This window comes from Paramisgurnus dabryanus, chromosome 9 (genome assembly GCF_030506205.2).
Source record: "Paramisgurnus dabryanus chromosome 9, PD_genome_1.1, whole genome shotgun sequence".
NCBI classification, from domain to species: Eukaryota; Metazoa; Chordata; class Actinopteri; order Cypriniformes; family Cobitidae; genus Paramisgurnus; species Paramisgurnus dabryanus.
In genome coordinates this window covers 41,970,671-41,979,694 of record NC_133345.1, presented here as the reverse complement: position 1 = coordinate 41,979,694, position 9,024 = coordinate 41,970,671, and the positions used below count along the sequence as shown (strand labels likewise).

Here is a 9,024-nt window from a genome sequence, read left to right as displayed (position 1 = left end):
CATTTACTCATGCATACAGGCTTACAACAACACGAGGATTAGTTTTTTTCTGAGTAACACAAAAGAAGGTATTTTGAGGAATGATGGTAAACCCACAGCAGATAGTCACCATTGACTTCCATAGTAGGAATAAAAAAATATGATGGAATTTAATAGGTACCATCAACCGTGTGCTAACCATCACTTTGCAAAATATTTTCTTCATCATTTATCACGATACTTCCAAAATATTTTTTCCTACTAAGTCAATATTTCATTATTTGCTTTACAAGCTTAAAAATGATGGTGACAGGATTCCATGGTAATCACAAACAGGTAAACAAGTAAAATAATCACTATTTACTTTTAAAAGCATTTTGAAAATTGCTTGCTTATGCTGGGAGTAAAGGTATTTCATGCAAAAGGTATTTCCTCTTTAAAAGGTAATGTATGCTTCTTTTAAAGCTGACACATTTGCCACATTAAAATAACAGAAATGTGTACTGTTTAAACTTTTTGGAGCCGGTGTGTCTGTGTTCTTGGGGCACACATCTACATGTAAAAGCAGAATTGCTTATTATTCTTCTCTATTTCTTGTATAGGTCAATTATGAGTGAAGAACCGTTCACCAAATGAAGACCGTGACGGGATCCTGTGGTAATCACAAACAGGTAAACCAGTAAAATAATCATCATTTAATGTTAAAATAATTTTGAAAATTGAAGTTCTGTGTGTTCTTATTGTACTTTATTTATTTCTGCAGGTAAGCACCATACCGTAAGCTTCATTCCCTTTATAACAGGTAAGGTTCATACTGTTTTATTCTTTTGTACTGTTTTATTCGTACTGTTTTAAATCATTCAGTAAATGCAAAGTTAAACTGATGTGTTTTTAATCTAGATTTAAAAGTGTCTACTGTTGAAGCACATCTGATCTCTTCTGAAAGCTGATAATAACTGAATGCTGAGGCACCTTGTTTTGAGTGAACCCTTGTTTTTTCTAAATGACCTGATCCTATTGATCCGAGTAATCGGTTTCATATTCGATTAGCATATCTGTCATGTATTGTAGCCATGAAGTGGTTTTTAAACAAGAAACAGTACTTTTTAAATCCATTGACCATTGCAATAATCGGCCCTGCTGGTGATGAAAGCATGAACAAGTTTCTCTAAGTCCTGTCTTGAGACAAAACCTCTAATTCTGGCAATATTTCTGAGATGGTAGTAAAAGCAGAATTCCTTATTATTTTTCTCTATCTCAGGCTCTACAGCATATATGTCATGATTTTATTTGTCTATTTATATGTCTATTTACAAGGACTGCCTTGGCCAAATGTTATTGTTAATTAATATTGAAGCAGTTATTTAACATAGGTCCTTTGAGTAGTGATTTGTGTAATGATCCATATATCTATTTTTATGTATATTTTTAACTTAGGAATGTGATTTTAAAGCTCATATTTGTTATTGTATGACACCTCTCATGTTATGAAAGTAAAAAATAAATGTATTTTCTGATGTCTTGCATTTCTGTTTTTAAACTGTTAATCCTTATCAAGTGCTATACATTAGAAAGTGGATATAGAGTGAAATGCACACGGTGAATAATGAACGCAGACCTTCAGTGCCGGACCTCTGACCCGCTAACCTCCATCCCGACAGCCAGCGCCTTCTCCGGATGCCATTGCGGTATCGCTTCTCGGCTTTTTGGGTAAGATCGAGTGGACACCGGGGACTACACGTTTAAATGGATTTTTGACCTTCGGCTATGGAAGCGAGGCTTGTTCCGTCCACTCCGTGCATCGACTCTGGCGCTTTCCGGGGACAAATAAGGTGAGTTTAAAATCAGAGTTTGCTTCTTTAGTGCGTGGTTGCCAGTTTGTTTGCCAGTCCGTGGTCCATAATACGTTCCGCGTTCGTGGTCTCTCCATCGCTCAGTACTTTTCTGTGTTTCTATTTTACGTAAAGCTAACACCAAAACGATTGTGGAAGGCGCTATATAGATTGTTCTCAAAGAAAAAAAACGAGAAACAAACCCATGTGAATATGGGTCAAATTATCTAGGCGGAGCACTTCGTTCAAAGAAAAACGCAACAGAATTGTTTGCGTTGAACAAAGACAATGGTGCCTGCAGCCATCGAATGTGTATTGTGGATAAAAAATGGCCAGTGGGGTGGGACAATTTTTCTTGAATTAAGTGTTTATGGGAAAAGTTCACGAATTTTTTCTTACCCTGTAGTCAGATTTATTTGCTTGTTTTAAGCATAAAATAACAGGAGAAGAAATTGTGTAGGGGGAGCAGAGGGTTTTTTTTCGTTCAAAGAAAAGCAGCGTGGCACGAATGAATGTTTGGCTGAAATGCTATCGTAATTTCCCCCTTAATTTTCCTTACAAACATGAAACCAGAGAGAAGGGTCAGTTGGCATCGAATTGCACCTTGTATTCGGTGATTGATTGAGGAAAAATATGCGTATGTGTATATATATACTTGTTTTGTTGAACAGAGACAATGGCCGCGTGCTCCAGCGTCACCTATATGCCTATTTCACAAAATGGCGGCTTTGACCGGAAGTAGGGAAAACATCGTTCAGGTTGCACCACTACGATGGCCACTCAATATAGTATGGACTGACAGCTGCTTTGTTTTCTCCTACACATGAATTTACTTGTAAAAATAACAATAACAGATATTGTCGATTGGTGTTATATTATTTTTTTAGCATTTCGTATTATCAAAATATATCATATGTTAGACAGCTTATCAATTTTAAATAAAATAACGAGACATACATAACTATTCGTGTCTGCTCCCGTTTATTGTAATGAGTGTGCACATTTGGAGAAATACTTAGACATTTTACTTCTTATTTCTTTAGACTGAATAATTATTTCTTATTAATTCCAAAGTATGCGACCCGATGATCTAATCGTGGTGTATGTGCTATTCCTCGTTTGTTTGCCTGCATCCATTGCTTTACGGCTTGCTTGTTGCGTTTAAATGCACATTTGATTTCTTTACCAGCATTGGATTTAGACCATTCAATGAGAAGAGTTAACAGCGTTTATTATGATTGATAAGCCCTCAACGGAGAATGAGGTCGGCATACATTAAAAGCCTTATTTTGTTTTTATCGTGTGCCTTCCAAAATGTATGCGACGAAACTTAAATCACGCAAAATATGAATGGTAACTAGACGTGCTTGTTGTGTGCAAGGAGTGCATTTATTTGTAAACTTTTGCTAAATCAAAATGGTTTATTTGTATTTGCTTTTTACCTGGGTTTTATCAGGTTCGCAGTCGGGACATTTTTAATCCATAGTGTATGCATAATTAATTTCAAAGAAATAAGAAGTAAAATGTGTAAGTATTCCTCAAAATGTGCTTTGGACTAAGTCCCCCGTCATCACAGCAAACGGGAGCAGACCCGAATAGGTATGTCTAGTTATTTTATTAAAAATTTCCAGCCGTCTGTAAATTTATGTTTGAAAGAAAAAAGTAAATTAATATCTTACTTACTGTTTTTGTCTTGTTTTCTAGTGAATATCTGACAATGCTTAAATGGAGATACATTTACTTGGTAAGCAAAGTGGCTTAAGATATTATGTATTGTAATAGAAAATTGTTATAAAAACGTTTTGTTTTTGCTGGGAATTGTTGTATATATTTCACAGCTATATAATTAATTATAATAACGCACTTTTTGTTGATAAACATGTTAAAAAATACATTAACACATAATAATGTGGCAACAAATCAAATGTGCATTTAAATGCAACAAGCAAAAATAAATAAATAAAGCAAATGCACGGAAAAGAAACGAGGAATAAAAGAAACACCGCGATTAAAAAAATCAGATCGCATACTTTGTAATAATTGAAATAAATTATAAAAATCAACAGGTTTATATTTAAAACAAATAAAAAATATCTGCCAGCGGGGTAAGAAAAATAAACTTAATTCTAGTTTCAACTTAATTCAATAATAAACTCAATTTAGGTTTATTTTTCTTACCCCACTGGCAGATATTTTTACTTGTTTTAAGCCTTAACCTATTACATTTTAGAATTTATTTCAGTAAACAAGACTTAAATTCTAAGCCACTTTGCTTATTAAGTAAATGTATCTCGATTTAAGAATTATTTTTTAACTCGAAAACATTAAGAAAATACTAAGTAAACGAACAAATTGGGATGTTCAAAACACTTAAATATTTTTTTTCACTCTACCCTTCATATTACAGCTGTCGAAAAACCACAGCAACGTTGACAGACCCGGAAGCCATGATACATTAGCAGTTTTTAAAATAAGTTAAATCTAGAATCCTTATTGGTTTTAGATACTTTAAAGCAATGAATGATCTTCTTTCTTTTGAATTGATTTGGTATTATGGAGGAGCTCTGTGTCTGGTTATTGAAGATGATTTGTTCTTTGCTCCTATGTTGGCTTATTTTTTTGTTATTTCCGTTACTATATATATTTTTTTCTTTGTTTTTTCTGATTTGAGGTTATGAAAATGTTTTAATTTGTAATAAAGGTTTTTTGAAAATTCTAAATTCTCTCTATCTCTCTCTCTCTCTCATGAGCGTGGATCAGATCCTGCATTAAAACATGAACTTCTGATTTGCTAGCTCAACGTTCTACCTCTGGGTTATACAATGAGAACGTATAGAGTTAAATGCCCGCTAGCCTCCACCCCAAAAGCCAGCGCCTTCGCCGGCTCCCCCTTTGGCTGCGTCTATTCCGGTATCGCTTCTCGGCCTTTTGGCTAAGATCAAGTGTAGTATCTGTTCTTATCAGTTTAATGTCTGATACGTCTCCTATCCGGGGACTAAATGTTAAATGGATTTTTGACCTTCGGAAATGGAAGCGGAGCTTGCTCCTTCCACTCCATGCATCAACATGGTATTGCAGTGTTTCCATGAATGGTGCGCTCCCCATCTCGGGGATAAATAAGTCAAGTATAAAAAAAAGAATTTGCTTCTTTTGTGCGTGAATGACGGTGTTTTTTCTAATCCGTGTGTTTTAAAATTGCTGTGATTTCGTTGGCTTTATTGGTTTAACGAAAAGCTTGCGTGGAAATGAACACGCTGATAAAGAAATGTTTTTGTAATGTATTTAATTAATTTCTTTACAAGTTTGCGGAGGTGATACGAGGACGAATTAAACATCCTCGACACAGCTGAAGGCGCAACAAAAGCGAACGAGACCGATTGGAATGTTAAAAACACCTGAAAACTTTTTTCACTACCCTTCATACTACAGCTGTCGAAAAACCACAGCAACGTCGACAGACCTGGAAGCATAGCTGTACTTGTTTAACTCACAACGACAACGGGAAAGTCATTGAGCCCTGTGTTTTTATTTATCCACGTTCTAAAATTGCTATGCTTTCGTTGTTTCTTGATTGCTCTGTACATTTTTTTTTGTTTCTATTCCACGTAAAGTTACTTTGTAATAACGAAACCATATATTTGAATGCGCAATTTAAATCCATTTGATTTAAATTGTTTCACATATTTCACTCTACCCGGTTCAACCGGGCTGGAAACGGAATAAAAACAGGGTAGATCTCGAAGAATGTTTGGTCTCAGACGTGGCTTCGTGCGCTTTCCACCTGGTCACACACAGTAAATGAAATGTTAGTCGGACGGCCTCCGGGGGCGCCGTCGATGTGATCGGTCACAGGAAGATGCGGCCGTCTGGCCTCAAAGGGTGTCGCTCATACTTACCTGGCAGGGGAGACACCATGATCATGAAGGTGGTTCACCCAGGGCGAGGCTCAGCCATTGCACTCCGGTTGGGCTGACCCTTTGCGAATTCCCCAAATGTGGGAATCTCGACTGCAAAATTTCTGATAGTGGGGGACTGCGTTCGCGCTCTCCCCTGACCTTTGTGTTAAAAATAGATTCGCTTGTCGTTTTACGTAAAATCCAAGAGACGTCTAACCACGGCCCAAGAATACATTAGTCATCAAAAAAGCGGCTATTCAACGACTACATAACTTTTAATAGACAGCGAATAAGTGTCTAGGCTAAAACAAGGCTTAATTTGGGCTGTCAGTGAAAATCTAATAGCCGTTTGACCATTCCAAACGAATAGACTAGCCATTAAATAGAACCACAATCAAACGGCTACATGTCTAAGAGCACAAAATAATGCTTAGATGATTCTTTTACTTCCAATATAAGAGGTTCTCGGGAATGGCAATCATCCAAACTAATAAATTATAAAGGCTTTTATAAGAAAATGACAACAGTTAAACAACCTAGACAGCGTTGGGCAATACAAAATGCTAATAAATACAAGACAAATTGAAATATTGTACATGCATGTACATTAAACAAGCCAACAAATCTGCCAATGGGCTACGACAATTTTTCTTGAATTAAGTGTTTATATCTAGATTTGTTTCTTACCCCTTTGGCAGATTTATTTGCTTGTTTTAAGCCCAAATTCTGAGTTTTTTCTCCCTAAAGGCTAGGTTTATTTTCTTAGGGCATTTTGCTCATCAAAAAATGCATCTTATTTTAAGACTTTCTAGATATTTGTATAGTTAAAACAGTTCGAAATAACAAGTAAGAAATGATTTTTTGCAATGTATTCATTCATTCGCTACCCTTCATACTACAGCTGTCGAAAAACCACAGCAACGTCGACAGACCTGGAAGCGTAGCTGTATTTGTTTAACTCACAAAGACAACGGGTAAAGTATTTTCTTGATTACCTAAATGACTTGCTGTAGGAAAATAAGTTTAGGTTTAAGGGGGGAAATACAGTTTAAAGGGATATTTCAATTTATGATGATAATTCTGTCATCATTTACTCATGCATACAGGCTTACAACAACACGAGGATTAGTTTTTTTCTGAGTAACACAAAAGAAGGTATTTTGAGGAATGATGGTAAACCCACAGCAGATAGTCACCATTGACTTCCATAGTAGGAATAAAAAAATATGATGGAATTTAATAGGTACCATCAACCGTGTGCTAACCATCACTTTGCAAAATATTTTCTTCATCATTTATCACGATACTTCCAAAATATTTTTTCCTACTAAGTCAATATTTCATTATTTGCTTTACAAGCTTAAAAATGATGGTGACAGGATTCCATGGTAATCACAAACAGGTAAACAAGTAAAATAATCACTATTTACTTTTAAAAGCATTTTGAAAATTGCTTGCTTATGCTGGGAGTAAAGGTATTTCATGCAAAAGGTATTTCCTCTTTAAAAGGTAATGTATGCTTCTTTTAAAGCTGACACATTTGCCACATTAAAATAACAGAAATGTGTACTGTTTAAACTTTTTGGAGCCGGTGTGTCTGTGTTCTTGGGGCACACATCTACATGTAAAAGCAGAATTGCTTATTATTCTTCTCTATTTCTTGTATAGGTCAATTATGAGTGAAGAACCGTTCACCAAATGAAGACCGCAGCCAGGTGACGGGATCCTGTGGTAATCACAAACAGGTAAACCAGTAAAATAATCATCATTTAATGTTAAAATAATTTTGAAAATTGAAGTTCTGTGTGTTCTTATTGTACTTTATTTATTTCTGCAGGTAAGCACCATACCGTAAGCTTCATTCCCTTTATAACAGGTAAGGTTCATACTGTTTTATTCTTTTGTACTGTTTTATTCGTACTGTTTTAAATCATTCAGTAAATGCAAAGTTAAACTGATGTGTTTTTAATCTAGATTTAAAAGTGTCTACTGTTGAAGCACATCTGATCTCTTCTGAAAGCTGATAATAACTGAATGCTGAGGCACCTTGTTTTGAGTGAACCCTTGTTTTTTCTAAATGACCTGATCCTATTGATCCGAGTAATCGGTTTCATATTCGATTAGCATATCTGTCATGTATTGTAGCCATGAAGTGGTTTTTAAACAAGAAACAGTACTTTTTAAATCCATTGACCATTGCAATAATCGGCCCTGCTGGTGATGAAAGCATGAACAAGTTTCTCTAAGTCCTGTCTTGAGACAAAACGCTTAGGTTACTCATGTAACCCCGGTTCCCTGAAATAACGGGAACGAAGCATTGCGTCAGTTTGCTGACGCTATGGGGGAAACTCCTGTTTACTCCGTGATTGAAGCCTATTGGTTAACGTCTGTAGAAAATACAGACCAATGACGTTTGAGCCCGCGCGGGGGCGTGGCACACGTCCCTATATAAGCCGGTGAAATACGTCAAGAGCTCATTATTATTCGACTGAAGCGCGCAGCCGAATAACACTCGCTGCGTAGACGATTGTAGCACGGCCAGCGACGCAATGCTTCGTTCCCGTTATTTCAGGGAACCGGGGTTACATGAGTAACCTAAGCGTTCCCTTTCAATACGGTTCACTTCGCATTGCGTCAGTTTGCTGACGCTATGGGGGAACGTAATCCCATCCCGCCGTGCATACACAACGGACTGAGGTGCCCTTACCGGAGAGACACTGCATGTGGCCCTAACCCAGCATATACATAGCTCTAGCGAGCGCAAGTGTAAGCACCATATATGAGACAGTAATACGCATACAGTGAAGTTTCTAAACGCACCATGATGCATATACAATAGAGCACGAGACAGCGGGTTCCCTGAGCGCGCCGCGAGCTGTGCATGATTTATTAATAGGTAGCCATGACGGTGAGCTAGCAACGCACCGTGAAGGCATACAGAAACGCAATCGCGTGAATCATTAAGCCGATAAGACCTGTGCTTGTAAGGCAGGGACATCCAGGCTATAAAATCTGACAAACGTAGACGGCGAGGACCAGCCGGCCGCGTTACAAATGTCAACGATAGAAATCCCCGTAGACCAAGCCCAAGATGAAGCCATACCCCTCGTGGAGTGAGCTTTTAAACCAACTGGACAATGTTCATTCAGGGAGGCGTAAGCCAAAGCAATGGCTTCGACGATCCATTTAGATAGCCTCTGTTTAGTGAGCGGCATACCTAAGGAATGTTGTGCGAAGCTTACGAACAGCTGATCTGACTTGCGGTATGAGGCAGAACGGTCCGTGTATATTCTTAACGCTCTGACGGGGCAGAGCGT

At 37.2% G+C, this 9,024-nt stretch overlaps 2 non-coding genes across 2 annotated transcripts; both read left to right on the top strand.

The window, feature by feature from the left end:
* Positions 1 to 4,723: 4,723 nt before the first annotated feature.
* LOC135752757 (U2 spliceosomal RNA) lies at positions 4,724 to 4,914 on the top strand. Its single transcript, XR_010533284.1, has one exon. It is a non-coding gene; the product is annotated as a U2 spliceosomal RNA (small nuclear RNA).
* A 785-nt stretch (positions 4,915 to 5,699) lies between these two features.
* On the top strand, positions 5,700 to 5,864 carry LOC135752815 (U1 spliceosomal RNA). The gene has a single exon (XR_010533336.1). It is a non-coding gene; the product is annotated as a U1 spliceosomal RNA (small nuclear RNA).
* Positions 5,865 to 9,024: the final 3,160 nt, after the last annotated feature.